General features: G+C 37.9%; 1 protein-coding gene across 1 annotated transcript in view; it reads left to right on the forward strand.

Annotated features, from left to right (window-relative positions):
* Nucleotides 1-14,967, forward strand: part of LOC131483877 (uncharacterized) — a 47,983-nt gene extending 33,016 nt beyond the window's left edge. The window contains exon 4 of the mRNA XM_058682245.1: nt 14,917-14,967. The gene's annotated coding sequence lies outside the window, so the exon portion shown is untranslated. The remainder of the gene's footprint in view (nt 1-14,916) is intronic.
* Nucleotides 14,968-19,216: the final 4,249 nt, after the last annotated feature.

The following is a 19,216-nucleotide window of genomic DNA, read 5'->3' on the forward strand; positions in this document are numbered from 1 at the left end:
CAAGTCGCGAGTCCTAGAGTGGTGATTTTGGTGTGGTAGGAGCTCAATACACGTTTGTTAAATGATGAAATAAATGAATTTCTGTCTTGTGTATTCTATTGTGAGTTTTGTATCAATAACACCTCAACTCTCAGTCTGAAAAGGAAAAATGTAATACTGACCACAATTTTTGCTGAGCCTAAATTAAAAAACTCTGAGAAAGTTTAATCATGGAGACAATCAGAATGTACTCTGTTATTTAGGATAAAACTTCTGGCAAACATGCCTGTTTTTCAAGTTCTTAATCTTTTCAGTGTAGGCTATGATTATTCCCTTTAAACATCTCACAGATTTAATAATTGAACCATTGTCTTAAAGTGGTTTATAACTTCATGAAGAAACCAAACTCTTGAAATAAAAGGCCAACAAAGGTGAGAGTAATTCAGTTTCACACCTTACTTTTCTATCCATTCCTGTCATTAGAGTACAGTTTTCAAGGCTTGTGTAAAATAACAACCTATGAGTGAGACAATGAGATCTTTCTGATACTTTCATTTAAAAAATGAAAAGGGCCTCAAAAGCCATCCTTCAGCACATTGTTTTTTATTAAGCTCCATGGTAATTATGAATATTTTTAATAGTATGAATGATGCTATCTATTCTTTACCTGCTTTTTTTCTAATTTATTTTGCACAGTTTTCTGTGCTAAAGTGAATTAGATTCACTGTTGCTTATTAGGGTAATATCAAGTGATTCTTTTTTTTTTTTTAATGTTTACTTTTGAGAGAGAGAGAGAGAGAGACAGAGCATGAGCATAAGCATGTGCAGGGGAGGGACAGAGACAGAGGGAGACACAGAATCTGAAGCAGGCTCCAGGCTCTGAGCTGTCCGTGCAGAGCCTGATGCGGGGCTCGAACCCATGAGCTGTGAGGTCATGACCTGAGCTGAAGTTGGACGCCTAACTGACTGAACCACCCAGGCGCCCCAATATTAAGTGATTCTTATTCCAGGTTTTTATAATGAATCAAATCCAATTAAAAATGTGAAATTTACAAGTAATTATGGTAGTGGAACTATTTTGGGTATTATTTAGCTCCTGAGAGTAAAATAAATAAAACTGCACAAAAATTTAAAAAATAGTGAAAGGTGACTTTGGTCAGAATCCTCAGGAAATTTTTGTACTGTGTTTAGCTTAGTTCATTTTGCTGTGTGCTCAGATTCTGGAGTATGCCAGCATTGGACAAAGGACTGACAATATGATTACTATTTAGAGATGTTCATTGTTTGAGAAGAAATTCAACAGAATCTTGAATGTTCTCATGACACGTTTAGAATAATTTGGTAGAGACTATTTTAAATCATAAATACATTTTATATGCTAATGTCTTAAAATGTTTTGCTTTCCAGATATGATATTTAAGATACTTCCATGGAAATGTTGTGTTCTAATTTCTGCCAATAGTAGCATCCTATACCATATTTGTTAGAACTTTTGAAAATTGATGGATAACCATGATGTTAATTTGCTTACTTTACCTCATTTTGATTGATTCTCTTAAATATTTCCACAGAAATGCATTTTTCATTTATTTCTTTTTTGTTGTAGGTATTTTAATGAGTCTCTTGATAAAATTTATACAAGTAGAATTGCTATTTTGTCTTAATGGTGGAAGAATGACTTGTAACATGTACCTGATTATCTCTCTTATGTTGTGTGCTTTTTGATAAGTGCACATCAATTTATTGTACCAACATTATTCTTTTTTTTTTAATATATGAAATTTATTGTCAAATTGATATCCATACAACACCCAGTGCTCATCCCAAAAGGTGCCCTCCTCAATACCCATCACCCACCCTCCCCTCCCTCCCACCCCCCATCAACCCTCAGTTCTCAGTTTTTAAGAGTCTCTTATGCTTTGGCTCTCTCCCACTCTAACCTCTTTTTTTTTTTTTTTCCCTTCCCCTCCCCCATGGGTTTCTGTTAAGTTTCTCAGGATCCACATAAGAGTGAAAACATATGGTATCTGTCTTTCCCTGTATGGCTTATTTCACTTAGCATCACACTCTCCAGTTCCATCCACGTTGCTACAAAGGGCCATATTTCATTCTTTCTCATTGCCACATAGTACTCCATTGTGTATATAAACCACAATTTCTTTATCCATTCATCAGTTGATGGACATTTAGGCTCTTTCATAATTTGGCTATTGTTGAGAGTGCTGCTATAAACATTGGGGTACAAGTGCCCCTATGCATCAGCACTCCTGTATCTCTTGGGTAAATTCCTAGCAGTGCTATTGCTGGGTCATAGGGTAGGTCTATTTTTAATTTTTTGAGGAACCTCCACACTGTTTTCCAGAGTGGCTGCACCAGTTTGCATTCCCACCAACAGTGCAAGAGGGTTCCCGTTTCTCCACATCCTCTCCAGCATCTATAGTCTCCTGATTTGTTCATTTTGGCCACTCTGACTGGCGTGAGGTGATATCTGAGTGTGGTTTTGATTTGTATTTCCCTGATGAGGAGCGATGTTGAGCATCTTTTCATGTGCCTGTTGGCCATCCGGATGTCTTCCTTAGAGAAGTGTCTATACATGTTTTCTGCCCATTTCTTCACTGGGTTATTTGTTTTTCGGTTTTGGAGTTTGGTGAGCTTTTTATAGATTTTGGATACTAGCCCTTTGTCCGATACGTCATTTGCAAATATCTTTTCCCATTCCATTGGTTGCCTTTTAGTTTTGTTGGTTGTTTCCTTGCTGTGGAGAAGCTTTTTATCTTCATAAGGTCCCAGTAGTTCATTTTTGCTTTTAATTCCCTTGTCTTTGGGGATGTGTCAAGTAAGAAATTGCTATGGCTGAGTGTACCAACATTATTCTATAGAAAGAGAACTCCTGTCCTTTTTTCTTTTTTCTTCTTCTTCTTCTTTTTTTTTTTTTTTTTTTTTGAGGTTAGTTCATACGGTCTTGGTTAATAGAATATAAAGTGAGATCTTATGGGGTGTCAGAGAATGTTTGGTTTAGCCTGGGGGCATATGGAGAATGGGCTATTTCTTGACAAAGATTTTTTAAGAATCTTAGAATGGTTTGCCACTGTAATTATGAACAACTGTAGCTTGCTTAATTTTTATTTTCTATTTTAAATGCTCAGATGATTTTACTTTCATCTCTAAAATGTTAAAAGTATAGTCTAATTAAAATAGTATGTGTCTAAGAAATACTTTTGGCCCATTTAGTTTCTTTTTCCTTTTCCTACCTAATCAAAAGGTGTGTAAACCTAGAAAACATGCAGAGAGCCCTGGACCTTCTCTTTTTGTCTTTTTTCACTATTATTTCATATTTTCCCTAGTATTATTGTCTTTTTTAATGTTTATTAATTTTGAGAGAGAAATTGAGAGAGACAGCATGAGCAGGGGAGGGACAGAGAGAGAGACAGAAAGAGAGAGAGAGAGAGAGAGAGAGAGAGAGAGAGAGAGAGAGAGAGAGAATCCCAGGCAGGCTCCCTGCTGTCAGGGCAGAGCCTGACATGGGGTTGGATCCCACAAACCCTGAGGTTATGACCTGAGCTGAAATCGAGAGTCAGATGCTTAACTAACTGAGCCACCCAGGCACCCTTCCTCTGTATCATTGTTAAGATGACTTTATGAGACAACTGTCAATATTGTTTAATGTTAGCTATTCACCTATATGAGTAGGAAAAAAATTTTTCCTTTATTGGTGTGTGTGGATAGACAAACCACTGCTTTGATAGAAGGAGATTATATTTGCTTGATATTAATATTAAAACATTTTTTTCTCCCTTTAAATAATTGGCTTCTGATGGGGTGTCTGGGTGGCTCAGTCGGTTAAGCATCTGACTTCGGTTCAGATCATGATCTCACAGTTCATGAGTTTGAGCCCTGCGTCAGGCTCTGTGCTGCTGACAGCTCAGAGCCTGGAACCTCCTTGGATTCTGTGTCTTCTTCTCTTTCTCTGCCTTCCTCTGCTTAAGCTTTCTCTCTCTCTCTCTCAAAAATAAATAAACATTAAAAAATTATAAAAATTGGCTTCTGATAATTTTGTGACTTAAAGTATCAAGAACCCAACTTTTAAAGTGGTATTCTTTAATATTTTGTAAATACTACATACCCAACTTGGTATATTTTGCTGGGTAATTGCTATTATCTCTGTTTTAGACTTCACAAATCCCATTCTTCCTCCATTTCCACAGGATTATTCGGTAATTAATTGGATAGCCTGGAACAGTCTTTAACAAGTTGGATATCTCCAAGATTCCTTCCCCAGCTCTAATATTCTACAAGTCTTTGATTTTAACTTACACTACTTCTCAACTATGGTTGAAAGGTAGCACCAGTCTAATTTTTAGGGTAATGTTTACCCTTTCTTACATTATCCTAAATTGAGTGGAAAACTATTTGTAAAATAACAACCCCAAAATATCTAGCTTTTATTCTCTGGGGAAAGGTAATTGTGGAATACTTTTTTCTATTTGATATGTTTTTACTCTGGAAAACCCTATTGGGAAAGTAGATTTCCAGACAGCTTGAAACTGACAAATGGGCATTTTGACAGGTATTCCTGGAAGGAGAGCTACAACCACCAATCATTTCAGTTTCCTTATTACAACAACTATGTTTAGTAGAGACTAAGGCATATCACAGTTTGACACAAGTATTTTGTGTTGGGGGATAGGTGAATATAAAACTTTTTTAATGTATTGGAAAAATAGGGCATTTGCTTTGCTATTATGAAGAATAGAGAAACTAACAATGGTGGTATGAAGTACTTTTTTATGGCTTCAGCGTGACCTGTTATTGTGAACTTTTGTGTCTTCCATTCAGTAGGATGTTCCTAGAGGAGGGTTTAATTTGTACTGCTCTTTGTTATTTAATGGCTTTGTCCTCTGTACAGCCTGTGGCTTTAGAACAGAAAACTTCAAAGTAAATGTTAGCAGAAACAAATTTTGTGGGATTTTTTTTTTTTTGCATAAAATACCACTGGTAAGTAGTATTCTCCAGACCTCAGTGGAAGTAGTCTATTTCTAGAAAATTAATTTGTGAACAAGATAGACCTGAACTCTCTTGGTTCTATTTACATCTCATTCTCTTTCCATTTTATAAGCTTCTCATTAGCATGAATGCATTTTAAGTAATATTCTTTAGGGCTCCTTAACTGTAGAAGCACAGTGTTGTTTTTTGAGTGGGATACAAGAAGCAATCCTGCAGTCTCTTGTTCTTCACTTCACACCAAATGTCAGCAGCTGCCACATTGTTTTTCTCCACCACCGTCATCACTGTCGCTGCTGCCTTCTTCATCAAAAATAAGAGATATTTGACTGATTTGTAGGATTTGTGAAAAATAGAAGTCCGAGAATCTTACAAATGTGACTTGGTGTTTAAAGTTAGAGGAAATGTTATGAATAGCTACAGCTTAAGACTAATTCCATGGGACGCCTGGGTGGCTCAGTCGGTCAGGCATCCGACTTCAGCTCAGGTCATGATCTCCTGGTTCATGAGTTTAAGCCCCACGTTGGCTGTGTGCTGACAGCTCCGGAGCCTGGAGCCTGCTTCGGATTCTGTGTCTCCTTCTCTCTGTCCCTCCCCCGCTCGCTCCCATTCTCTCTCTCTCAAAAATAAATAAACATTAAAAAAAAGACTAATTCCTTTTGATAGTAGTAATTGTGTGATTTTGCCTATTTCAGAGAATCAAGTTTAGATGTGTATGTGAATGACCCTATGGAGTCTTATTTCATTTGTTTGAGCCTGGATGAAAATCAGTTTCATTTAGCTTTTAACTTGGACAAGGGTCTTATGGTCGGTAACACATTCTTTTTTTTTCTTAAGCTTCTTTTTTAAACACTGAGACAAATCATTGAAGAGCATTAATTTCTCTGATAAAACTTTTCTCCAAGTGTAGACATATATCTAAAACAAAAATACTGGGGCGCCTGGGTGGCGCAGTCGGTTAAGCGTCCGACTTCAGCCAGGTCACGATCTCGCGGTCTGTGAGTTCGAGCCCCGCGTCAGGCTCTGGGCTGATGGCTCGGAGCCTGGAGCCTGTTTCCGATTCTGTGTCTCCCTCTCTCTCTGCCCCTCCCCCGTTCATGCTCTGTCTCTCTCTGTCCCAAAAATAAATAAAAAACGTTGAAAAAAAAAAAAATTAAAAAAAAAATACTATTGCCTTATAGAAGACTTTTGTAATTTCTTTAACTCCCTGTATAATGATCACATTGTTTTGTGAAGAAATTTGTTTCTCCAGTTTTTGCTTTTTTTTTTTTTTTTTGCTGCCATCCTATTTTCTCCCTCTTTCATCCCCAGTCATTTCAACATCTCATCCTTTTATCCTACTTTATCTAGTTGAAGCTTTACCAAGCCGAGAAAATACAATCTTTATGACTTACAGTCATAGACTTAAGAGAGAAGAGGTCTTTAATAGAATTCCTACTGATCTTGGCAAGTTTCTTAATTTTATGCTTTTGCCTAGAACCTTGTTGATTTGAACAGATTGTCTCTTGACCTCCCATCTACCTACTGCTAGCTTTTCTGATGAAGTATCTTTTATACTCCAGCATTGTACAAATACTGTGCTGAGTATTGTTATGGATAAAAAAAAATGAGTAAGTCATGGTTTGTTTTACTGTAGCAGGGAAACGACTTGGAAGATAAATAATCTTATATATTTTAATAGAAAATTGTGGAGGCTTAAATAAGTGGAGGAGGCATGGGATAGTATGTCCTGAGTGTGAAATGAGTCTGGAGTTTGTGACTTTGAAGTCTAAATTAGAACAGTGGCATTAAGGTGTGGAAGGGCTGCACTAAAATTTTATACCAGGCTAAAATGGGATGGAGAAAGGAAGATGCCATGTAGCAGGTGTCTGTGTAGCCTTGTGAATTTGTCTTGTTTTAGTTTTATCATCTAGGTGAGAGGAGCATAATTACCTTTACAAAGCCATTTAGAGTTGAGAATCTTTGAGTATTTTCCATTAAGAATCCGAGGTCCCTTGTTGTAAATACAGCACCATCACTGTGGTGCAAGATGGTAGGTTGCCTTGCATGTCAAGTCTGTTCCTGCCTCTCATTCTCATGCCCTAAGGATCCTTTGTTGGAAGACTAAGGCAACTGTCAGGCTATTTCTGTGTTCTCTAATAGGTGCAGTGTCTCCGTTTAGTTTGGAACTGATCCAGATGTGTCATCCTTTAGGATTCTTAAATATTATTGCCTTGCCTTGTTTTTTCCACATTTCATTGCCTTGCCTTGTTTTTATGGCCAACTTGGAAAGTTGAGTGTTCGAACCCAGTCAGATGTCATTATTTGATATTAGCATACACACCTATTCTTCTTTTTACCCAGCTATGATTATGACTTGTCTTCTTCCTAAAAAAAACTCTCTATTTTAAAATATAAGTCTGTATCAGAAACATCTAATCATAATTTTATAGTGAAAACACAACTTGAAATTTAAAAGAGCTTGAGAATTTTTTTAGTATAGAAGATTTAATTTGTGGATGCTCGTATCTTTTTATTTATTTATTTTTCATTTCAGTGTAACTTTTTTGTATATTTTTAAATTCATATTAAATACATTGGACATTCAGCATTTTATTGTATAAAATCATTTCTGTGTTGAAGCAGATCAAGATTCTGAAAATATAGCTAATTGCTATGTTAAAAGCATTGTATAACTAGGATGTTAACTAGGCTGAATATGGTGATCATTTTGTAATATATACAAATATTGAATCATAATGTTGTACACCTGAAACTAATATAATGTTATATGTCAACTATACCTCAATAAAAAAAAAAAAAGTAGGAGGGGCACCTGGATGGCTCAGTTGGTTGAATGACTCTTGATTTTGGCTCAGGTCATGATCTCATGGTTTGTGAGATAGAGCCTTGCATAGGGTTCTGTGCTGACAGCGTGGAGCCTGCTTGGGTTTCTCTGTTTCCCTTTCTCTCTGCCCCTTTCCTGCTGGTGCTTGCTCTCTCAAAATAAATGAACAAACATTAAAAAAAAGGATATCTGGAAATATTAAAAAAAAATGGGGGGCATGATATAACTTTATTCGTCAAGAAGTAATCCTTTTTTTTTTTTAACTTTTTTTTTAATGTTTATTTATTTTTGAGACAGAGAGAGACAGAGCATGAATGAGGGAGGGTCAGAGAGAGAGGGAGACACAGAATCTGAAGCAGGCTCCAGGCTCTGAGCTGTCAGCACAGAGCCGGACGCGGGGCTCGAACTCACGGACTGTGAGATCATGACCTGAGCCGAAGTCGGCCGCTTAACCGACTGAGCCACCCTGGCGCCCCCATCAAGAAGTAATTCTGCTTCCCAATTAAATGAACAGATTTTCCATTTTTAGTGGTTTTTTTTTTTTTTTTTCGGTCTACACCCAGCACAGGGCTTGAATTTACAACCCTGCCATCAAGAGTTGCGTACTCTACCAACTGAGCCAGCCAGGCACCCCCTCTACAGATGTTCTTTTTTAAACTTAATCAGTTAATCAAAACATACTTTTGGGGATACTTTTGGTGTATCATAGCACTCTGTTGGTTCCTGTGTGAAATCCATTGAAAATGTAGGGTTATATAGTACCAAGCCACAAAACATGAAACCAAAGCTAATTTTGATAATCTGATTTATGTGAGAAGTATACTTTATACTAGGTATTAAGAAGAAAAACAATTACTTCCCCCACATCTTTCTATTAAAATTTTTTTAAACCTATGGAAAAGTTGAATGAATGGTACATACAGTAAACACCCATATATGCTTCATCTAAATTCCTCATTGTCAACACTGTATCATATTTGAATTATGTTTCTTTCTCCCTCCCCCCATATGTATGTGTTGTGCATCTGTATAGATATACATACATGTATGCTTCTTTTTTTCTCTTAATCATTTCATTGTAAGCTGTAGATATCAGGGTGCTTAATCCCTGACTACATTACCTCCGAATTACAAGGACATTCTCCTACATAACCACTGTACCACTTTTATAATAAAACATTTTTAATAGTGATTTTGTACTATCACCAACTATATAAGCCATTTTCAAATTTCTCCAGTTGTACTAAAATTGCCTTTCATAGATTTTGTTCATTTGTATGAGCTAGGATCTAACAAGGCAGATGCATTGTATATGCTTATCCTGTCTTTTCTGGACAGGCGTCCTCTGATCTATACCTATGCTGTCCAATATGATAGCCACTAGCTGTATGTGACTAAATTTAAGTAGATTAAAATTAACAAAATTAAAAACTTAGTTCCTTAGTCACACTAGCTCCGCTTCAAGTGCGCGGTAGCCGTATGTGGCTAGTGGCCACTCTGTTGGACATCACAAATTCAGACCATTTCTATCATCAGAGAAAGTTCTATTGGACAGATCTAGGACATGTCCCACCCCCTTTTGTCTTTCATGAAATTTGATTTATTTTTTTGAAGCATTCAGGCTGGTTGTCTTGTTGAATTTTCCACATTATGAGTTTGACCTGATTGCTCCTTAGTGATTTGATTCCGGTTGTGGCAGATAATTTCTTTCAAAGAAAGCTGCACTAATATATTTAGCCCATCTCACCTGAGAGGTGGAGCCTTTGTTCCCTCCCTGTGGGAGGGCATGATGGGCAAGGACTTGTGCCAGCTTATCATTGCAGTGCGGTGGAAGTATGCCATATGCCTTAAGACTTCCTCACTCACTCCTGGAATGCTTACCTTTGGGACCCAACTACCACCTTGTGAGGAAGCCTAGGTCTTATGAAGATGTTACACAGTACCAGTTCAGGTCTCAGCTGACAACCTGATGTGCCAGTGAATGGGCCTTCAGATTATTCAGTTCTTCTAGTTGATGTCTTAGATGTAGTACAGTAGAGACATGCAGTCCCAGCTGGGGTCTGTCTGAATTCCTGATGCACAGAAACAGAGAAAGCTCATAGATTATTGTTATTTTTTCAAGTTGCTAAGTTTTGAGGAATTTTCACAGTAATTCTGAGCTGTGAAATGAGCAGTAAATAGCTCATACACAGATTAAACAATTTAGCAAGGGTGCTACATTAGTGATGGTGTGAATTTCCTATTGCATCATATCAGGAGGAATGTGACGTCACTGTGACTTAACTGGTGATGTTTGATCACTTGGTTAAGGTGGTATCCATCATCTCTCTCCATCATAAATACCTTTTTCCTTTTGCAATTAATAAGTAACGTGAGGGAAGTGTAATTTTGTAAATAATATAAGCTTCCATCAAGTTCTGTGTCAACATTTCACTCTATGCTGTTGTTTTGAGTGGATTTAAAAATGGAAACAATCTTAGAAATCATTTTACTCTTGTCATTTTGCACCCTGATTTAATAAATATTGTTAGGTTTCCATTGGAGATACTGCCTTGAAACTAGGGACATAGAAATACAAGAGATTTGATTTTATAGCCTTGGAGCTTATGGGTGAAAACTAACATGACTGGAATTCACAAGGGTTGACCGAGTGGTACATTTGTGTTCCAAGATGATTCAACTAAGATATTTTATTTTCCAAGAGAGTAAAATGATGTCATTATGGTAACTGTATACTGGAATTTAAGACTGGTCATTGGTGCTGCCTGAATTATACTTTTATCAAGCAGATTTGAAATTAAAAACAGATTTTTTTTTTTTTAATTTTATTTTTTTTAAATTTTTTTTTTTTTCAACATTTTTTATTTATTTTTGGGACAGAGAGAGACAGAGCATGAACGGGGGAGGGGCAGAGAGAGAGGGAGACACAGAATCGGAAACAGGCTCCAGGCTCCGAGCCATCGGCCCAGAGCCTGACGCGGGGCTCGAACTCACGGACCGCGAGATCGTGACCTGGCTGAAGTCGGACGCTTAACCGACTGCGCCACCCAGGCGCCCCAAAAACAGATTTTTTTAAGTGCACTTTTATATTAGAAGTTCTGTGAGTTTTGATGTATCTTTTTCTAAATACAGAAATGTATGTGTTTTAAAATACAAATCTATCATGGCCCAAATTTCTTATTATTAAATACTTAGTGAATAGTAATGTTTATGAATTAAAGACTGTAAGGATACTGTTGTGTGATATTTATTTATTTAAAGTTTATTTATCTTGAGAGAGAGACAGCATGAGCAGGGGAGGGGCAGAGAGAGAGAGAGAGAGAGAGAGAGAGAGAGAGAGAGAGAGAATCTCAAGCAGGCTCCACACTGTCAATGCAGAGACCAATGCGGGGCTTGAACTCAAATCATGAGATCATGACCCACGCCGAAATCAAGAGTTGGACACTCAACTGACTGCACCATCCGGCACCCCCATTGAATAATATTTTAAAGATATGGGGTACAGTGCTTTGGGGAACCTTGGTAGCATCAAACATAGGGCCCAAATAGTTGTTGAGGGAGTTCTATACAGATGAACCATGCTTCACACCCTCTGTTACTTGATTATGAATAGAATGCATAATAAATGATCTCTATGGGGATTTAAAAGTTCTGTCAATAAGAACCATCATTTTCTTATAGTTGTTTGTTTATTTTGTTCTGGGATATAAGAATGATAGAAGCACTTTTTGTTTGATTTGGTTTGAAAATGGTAAATTTACGGATTTATCTGTTCTGAATTCTATTTACAGTTCTTGGTAAGACATACAATACAAATAAGGAGGAATAAATCCCACACTATAAAATCCTGGAATCATAACTGGGTTTCTGATAGATTAGTAATGTGAAAAAAGTACTAAATATGCCACATTATGTATTGTATAATCCAAACAGTTATACATGTGGTTCTTGAGATGGTGTTAAACTTTCCCCAAAGAATGACTTCATCCCTATCTGTGTTATGAAAACACAGTAAAAATTTTAAAACTTTTTCCGCAAGTTCCTATTGTGAATTTGGGATGTTGGGATTTCCTCATTCTAAAAACACTCCTTTAAGCCCTGCAATAAGGATTGATTTCTGCTATTTATTGCTTTAATCATTTTAGTGTATCATAATGGGTCTACTTAGAGTACTTCATTGTTGTCTCTTTCTGGTGAAACTCTGCTGTTTAGACAACTCTGCTAATGTTATTAAGTTCATGATATTTAATTCCTCCGTGGACTACACAGTTTCATTTTTTACTTGCTCTCAGACTGAATATTTAGCAACATTTCCTTCCATGTAACTTTGGTTACAGGAAAAATTCCAGGAGAGAGTGAATGGATCAATCAACTACTTAGAGAAGAGTATCAGAGTACAACTCTTGCTAAGTAAAATGGTGTACCTTTAGACAGAGGGGAAATGTGATTGGAGCTGCTTCAGAATCTTATATAAAATATGTGAGTAGTGGTAGTTAGCTGGGGAAAGAGCAATCAAAATATAAATGAGTTCTGGAAAGTGGAAAATGCTAAGGCATGTGATGATAGGAAGGCCTCACTCTGGGATGGTGAGATAAATGTGCAAGAATATGGGATTATTTAAGAAATGGAGCAAAACTGAGGAGTGAAGAGTCAATGGAGGGATAGAAAGAGATCGTTAGGGTAGGTGTGAATGTTGGCAGACAGGAAAGGAAGAGAGGAGAGAGTAAGCCTGTTAAATTTTGAAGCAGAGCTGTGAGCTTGGGTGCTTAAGAAACAGAAACTAGTTTAAGGATTTGCTGAGTGGGAAACCCATAGAATGAGACATCACTGCTTCAGGTGGTTGCAAGATGAATACTTCCAAGAGTCTGGAGAAAGGGCTGGTTTTCCACAATCTCAAGACAGAAAGCATTGGCTGACAAACTTTGAAAGGCTCCAAAAGTGTGCCTACGTGTGAGTCATGCCCTCTACATGGACCTTTGGTAAATGTCATCCAAATACAACTATTCGAATGGAGTCTGATGCAGGCCTCGTTTCCAAGAAAGGTGAGATCGTGGCCTGAGCCGATACCAAGAGTTGGACACTTAACTAACTGACTGGGCCACCCAGGTGCCCCACTCTCCCGACATCTTTAGCCAGTAGGATCAAGCACACTTGACCTCAGACATACCATTTCTGGGTACGTGCACATCAGGCCAGTGGGGTATTTTGGTGGAGAGGGTAGTAAGGGTGAGGAACTGTGGTCCCAAGGACTTAGGCATTAGAGGGAGAGCATTCCTTTCCTTCAGAGGGAAAGAGGGAGAAGAGAGTAAGTGGCAGGAATTCCCAGGGAGCCTAATGATTGCCCTGGCCTCTTCACATCACAACATCACATTACACGTTGCTGAGCCAGTCTGTATCCCTGTCTCTAACACATGGGGAAAAAGTAAAGCTAATATTGTTGCTCATAGAGATTTTTTTTTTTGGGGGGGTGTGGTGCGGTTCTTTCATGTATTTTGTTTACATTTTTAGCTAAATCTTATGGATAGTTTGCTTGAAATACATGGAGTTGGGTGTTCAGGGACAAGAGTTAGTTATCATATCCAGTTACGGAAAACGTTTGAGAGTTATTTGGATGTCTTTATCTGTGTTAGCATACTTGACTGTTACTCTGTTCACCCAGGATCTAAAGCTGAATACCTATTCACTTATTCTCCATTTACTATTCAGCCATGTCAACTACTATATCCTCAGATGAGCTACTAAATAAAACAGGAATATCTTATTATGTGACTCATCCTTCTGTTTTTTCCCCTGTATTTCAGATTTATAATGGTGTGGTGTGAAGAGATCCAGGATTTCCATTTCTGCTTTCCCTTTCCTGCCAAGCTCATGACCCCTGCCAATTCCATCCTTTCCTTCCATTTGCCTGTTTTGGTTTGGGTTCTAGACTCTTTGGGAGTTTATAGAACAGGAGCCATTTACACTCCCCCCCCCCCCCGCCCCCAAATGGGACAAGTATCTTAATTGAGGTCAGGCCAACACCAACTGTGACAGAATCTTCCCCTCATCCGCCTGGCACAGGGGAAGAATTCATACACTAGAAGAATGGCATGAAACTGTGCCTCCTAACAGTGGCCATTGGGATAAAGCTAATGCCCAGTTGGAGGCACAACACAGTGACTTCTTTTGCCAGGCTTGATTGTTCTGCTTGGTTCCAAGCCAGATGGCAACCTGGTGGGTGACCCATTGGCTCTCGCCTTTCCCCAACCCACTCATGTCTAAGATAAAATGTCCAGCTGTCCCTTTGCAGGACTTAAACCTGTGGAAAAAGTAATTGCCCTCACTGTTACTTGATATTTACATAATTTTGTTTAAATTTGTAACTATAGTACTATCAATATGACTTTATTAGTAGTGTGAAAGCTTCAAATTGCTTGCCAGAATTCAAGAATGAAATCCATTTAACACGAGGCTGTTTAAAGTATTAAAAGAACTTCGGGATTGAGCGTAGGAGAGGAAGTGTGAAGATGTGAATTATTGAACTAGTGTAGTTCATGTGCTATAAAAAGTTATTTTGATCACTAGAAATACTTGTACCGAGGTTTGCAGTCATTTTTAATACCTTTTATCCTTCAGTCACTCTCTGACATATGTAAGTCAGAAATGAACATCCCAGGTTTCCCTCACGTGGACGTATATCTGCTGCCTCTGAAGGTACTTAGGCTTTTGTGCCTGGATTATTGTATAATATTCAGGATGCCTTATTTGAACAATGATAATAGCTGTTATCTATTAATAATAATGTATGGCTGTTATGATTTGTTTTTAAGTATGAAATGTAGTTGGAGGTATATGAAGAAATCAAGAGAGAATTCTGAAAAACAAAGTCCTGATCGTTTTGCAGAACTTCATCTGCATAGGTCTTCCATTTTAACACTAGCTTTGCTTTCTGCAATGATGATGCATTACTAATAGCATTTTTACAGTTACATGTTATTTAATTTAAAAATCTTCTCGAAAGTAACAGAGAAAGCCCAGGAACTTTATTGATGATATTTCTGGACACACTTTTGTTTTTATTTTTTATTTTATTTTATTTTATTTTTTTTAACGTTTTATTTATTTTTGAGACAGAGACAGAGCATGAACGGGAGAGGGGCAGAGAGAGAGGGAGACACAGAATCGGAAGCAGGCTCCAGGCTCTGAGCCATCAGCCTGAACTCACGGACCGCGAGATCGTGACCTGAGTTGAAGTCGGACGCTTAACCGACTGAGCCACCCAGGCGCCCCAACACTTTTGTTTTTAAACAAAGCTGAATTACTTTGGTAGGTTTGGGGAGAGAACACTTATTCCCGCTAGCCAACACTGGGGTCTCTTATTTACCACTGGATTTGCAGCTGTAAGAAATATCCTGATTTCTTAAGGATCCAGTTATAGCCTGAAGCACATTTCTGTAAGATACAGTGCTATAAATAAATGGCCGTTATCCTACAAATGCTTTTGCTGCCATAGTGTCACTGAAATGCTACTAATATTGCCAATGTCACTATAAAAGTAATGATTGCCTTGCCTTCCTCATGGGATTTTATGAAATGAAATAAGATAGTAGATTCAAAAGTAGTTTAAAAATTTTTTTTTAAACGTTTTTATTTATTTTTGAGACAGAGAGAGACAGAGCATGAACGGGGGAGGGTCACAGAGAGAGGGAGACAGAATCGGAAACAGGCTCCAGGCTCTGAGCTGTCAGCACAGAGCCCGATGCGGGGCTCGAACTCACGGACTGTGAGATCATGACCTGAGCCGAAGTCGGACACTCAACCGACCAAGCCACCCAGGCCCCCCTCAAAAGTAGTTTTAAAGATTATAGGTGATCAGGGGTGCCTTTGTGGCTCAGTCCATTAAGTGTCCGACTCTTGATCTTGGCTCAGGTCATGATCTCACGGTTCGTGAGTTTGAGCCCCAGGTTGGGCTCTGAGCTGATAGCGCGAAGCCTGCTTGGGCTTCTCTCTCTCTGCCCCTCTTCTCCCTCCCTCCCTCTCTCTCTTTCTTTCTCTCTCTCTGTCTCTGTCTCTCTCTCTCTCTCTCTAAATAAACAGAACAAAACGAAAAGACTGTAGTTGATCAATAAATATAAAGAGACATAATACAATTTAACTTTTCTACTATTTTATCACAGCTAACATCACTATTAACATCTTCACTGTTGAAGTATAATTTCTCAGGTCTAATATCCTCTATTTACTGACTAATTTACCAGGAAAGGGAAGGCACATCATGCCAGTTGGTAATCTAGAGATTTTTTTTTTTTTAATTTTCTTCGGGAATCTGAGGCCTCAATGTAATAATAATTTTGACTTTGAGCCCCTAAATTTCTTTACCCCCCTAAGTTTTATTGAGGTATAATTGATAAGTAAACATTGTATGTATTTAAAATGTACAATGTGATGGTTTGATATACATATACCTTGTGAAATGATTACTACAATGAAGTTAATTAACGCATCCATCACTTCACGTAGTCAACCTTTTTTTTTTTTTTTTTTTTTTTGGTGTGGTGAGAACACTTAAAATCTACTCTCAGCAAATTTCAACAATACAAAACAGTATTATTAACTCTAGTCTTCATGCTGTACATTGGATCCCCAGAATTTCTTCATCTTATAGCTGGAAGTTTATATCTTTTGACTAGCATCTCCCCTCTACCTTCTATCCCCCAAGCCCCTGGCAACCACCATTCTACTTGTTGATCTGTGAGTTTGTCTTTTTTTTAGATTTCACATATAAGTGAGATTATACAATATTTGTCTTGCTCTGACTTATTTCGCTTAGCATAATGTCCTCTAAGTTCATTCATGTTGTCTTAAATGGCAAGATTTCCTTCTTTCCATTGGCTGAGTAATATTCCTATGTGTATATATATATCACGTTTTTTCCTTATGCATTCATCCCTTGATGGACACTTAGGTTGTTTCTGTATCTTGGCTATTGTGAATAATGCTACAGTGAAAATGGGGGTGTATCTCTTTGAGGTACTGCTTTTATTTCCTTTGTATATACACCCAGAAGAGATTGTTTCCGGAATGTGATTGCTAGATTATATGGTAGCTCCATTTTTATTTTTTGAGCAATCTCTACTGTTTTCCATAATGGCTCTACCAGTTTGCATTCCCACCAACAGTGAATAAGAGCTCTCTTTTCTCTGAACATTTGCCAACACTTGTTATCTCTTGATGATAGCCATCCTAACAGGTGTGAGGTGATACCACATTGTGGTTTTGATTTGCATTTGCTTGATGATGAATGATGTTAAGCATCTTTTGTGTATTTGTTTGCCATTTATGTGTCCTTGTGGGAAAAATATCTATTCAGGTCCCTTGCTCATTTTAAAAATCTGATTATTTTTGGCTACTGAGTTGCGTGTGTTCTGTATATGTTTTGAACATTAACCTCTCATCAGATATATGGTTTGCAAAGATACATTCCTTTTCATTTCGTTGCTGAGAGTATATGACTTCTCCTTAAAGGCTGTACCCAGTCCTGAGGGGCCAGCTCTGTCCTTTGGAGAATTTTAAGAACCCCGACTCATTAGCTTCTTATTTGATATCAAATAATGTTACTGTTGGTTCTGTGTGTTAACTTTGTGCATCAGCCTGATAACTGGGTTTCCGTCTTGCTTGTATGGTGACTACCCCAGGCCTAGTCACAGATTTCCTATATTGACTACTTGTCTTGGCCTTAAAAACCTGCCCAGGATCTCTTAATTCTCTTTGGTTTCTTAACTTGAGCTGACCACCCCCACCCACCCCAACCCTCCCATACCCACAAACCTCCAGATTTAAATCTTGCTTGAGTCCCAGTTTCTTCACTAGCAGTCCAGCTAACATGTTATCTGAACTATGGTGTAAATGGAATTTGGTAGGACTGGTACTAAGGAGAAGAGGGGATGTCCAGGTGTCAGAGGAGAGGGGGAAATTGACATGAACAGAGAAGAAAAGTACAAAAGGACCAGTACATGTCTTCATTCATAACGTTGTGAATTTTGTAAAGGAAAGAAATCTTACCCGTTGTTTACTGCTCTATCTCTGTATAAGCCCAGCATTTAACCTATCCAGTAAATATTTGCTGAATGATTGTTTGGGGGATACACTGAATTGACTGGTTTGCCTGGAGGGCATTTCAGTGTGAACTTTTAGGGACTGGGATCGACTTCAGCCTTGTTTACTGCTAGAGCTGTACATATTTTTGTTGAATGAATAAGTATCGGGATCACTGGAATTGACACTAGCATTCTGAAATCGATAATGCAGCATCTCAAATGTCATGCCAAGGATTTGGGTCTCATGATAAGAAAGGAAGCAGAGGTATGGATCTTATTATCTCCATCTGCTGCCTAATGTAATAAGAATTTTGTTCTTTAAGTATACTCTTATTTACACTAAAGCATTCAGAAAGAGAATTCTTTTGATTCTGAGGAAAAGAAGGGCTATTTTTATATAAGGTCTTCCTTTTTGAGTTAATTTAAGTCCAGTATATAAATAGGTAGATATGCTTCTAAAATATGCTTTTAAAAATTTGCTTTTTGGCTAGTTAACACTTTTATACACACCAATTCCAGAAATATATTTCTTTTTAATATCATGTGAATAACAGCTCTGCTTTCAAGTACTCAACTAGGAGATGAAAGGCATCCACTGTTTTCATTCTTGCTGGTCTATTTTGGCATTCAGTGGTGTTAAGCAAGTATTCACTGCTTTAGTCTCCTTGAATCTGGGCTCTGAAGTGAGTGCTTCTACGTGTCAGACTCACATCTTCATCCACCTTTATCTCTGCACTCTGGTGTGGGCCATTTTAAACCATAAGGATGTATAGTTTCCAAATACTATACTACTCTGGGAAAGTGAAACCTATCCAGAGTACAAATTGAATGATTCTATTAAAGAGGACAGGTTATCTTGATAGATGATACACTTAAAGGAATTTCTTCTCAATGTTTTACCTTCAGAGAGTGCTTGTACTGCTTATGGGATCAAAGCGTCCCTGATTGGGACAAACATCAGCTTCATGTGTAACTTTGAGAATTTTTTTCTCTTTTTCTTTTCTTTTCTTTTCTTTTCTTTTCTTTTCTTTTCTTTTCTTTTTCTTTTTCTTTTTCTTTTCTTTTTTTTTTTTTTTTTTTTGGTGCATGTTTGTCCATAGGATAGAGCATAGAGCTAGCCTTGCTAATCAAGAGGAATTGCTTCCGCCAGGTATGACTTAAAACCGGAGCTGGAATTAGGGCAGGGCCATGGCAAGAGCACACCGAGCACCAGAATGACAGGTGTGTCCTCTACAGGGTACGAGATCACTCTCACTGTTGGCTCCCTGCTCTCTCCCTATCTTCATCCAAGCACCCGGCAGGTTGAGAAAGATAGAGTCCAATTCTCCAGGCA

Source organism: Neofelis nebulosa, chromosome 8 (assembly GCF_028018385.1).
Source record: "Neofelis nebulosa isolate mNeoNeb1 chromosome 8, mNeoNeb1.pri, whole genome shotgun sequence".
NCBI lineage: Eukaryota > Metazoa > Chordata > Mammalia > Carnivora > Felidae > Neofelis > Neofelis nebulosa.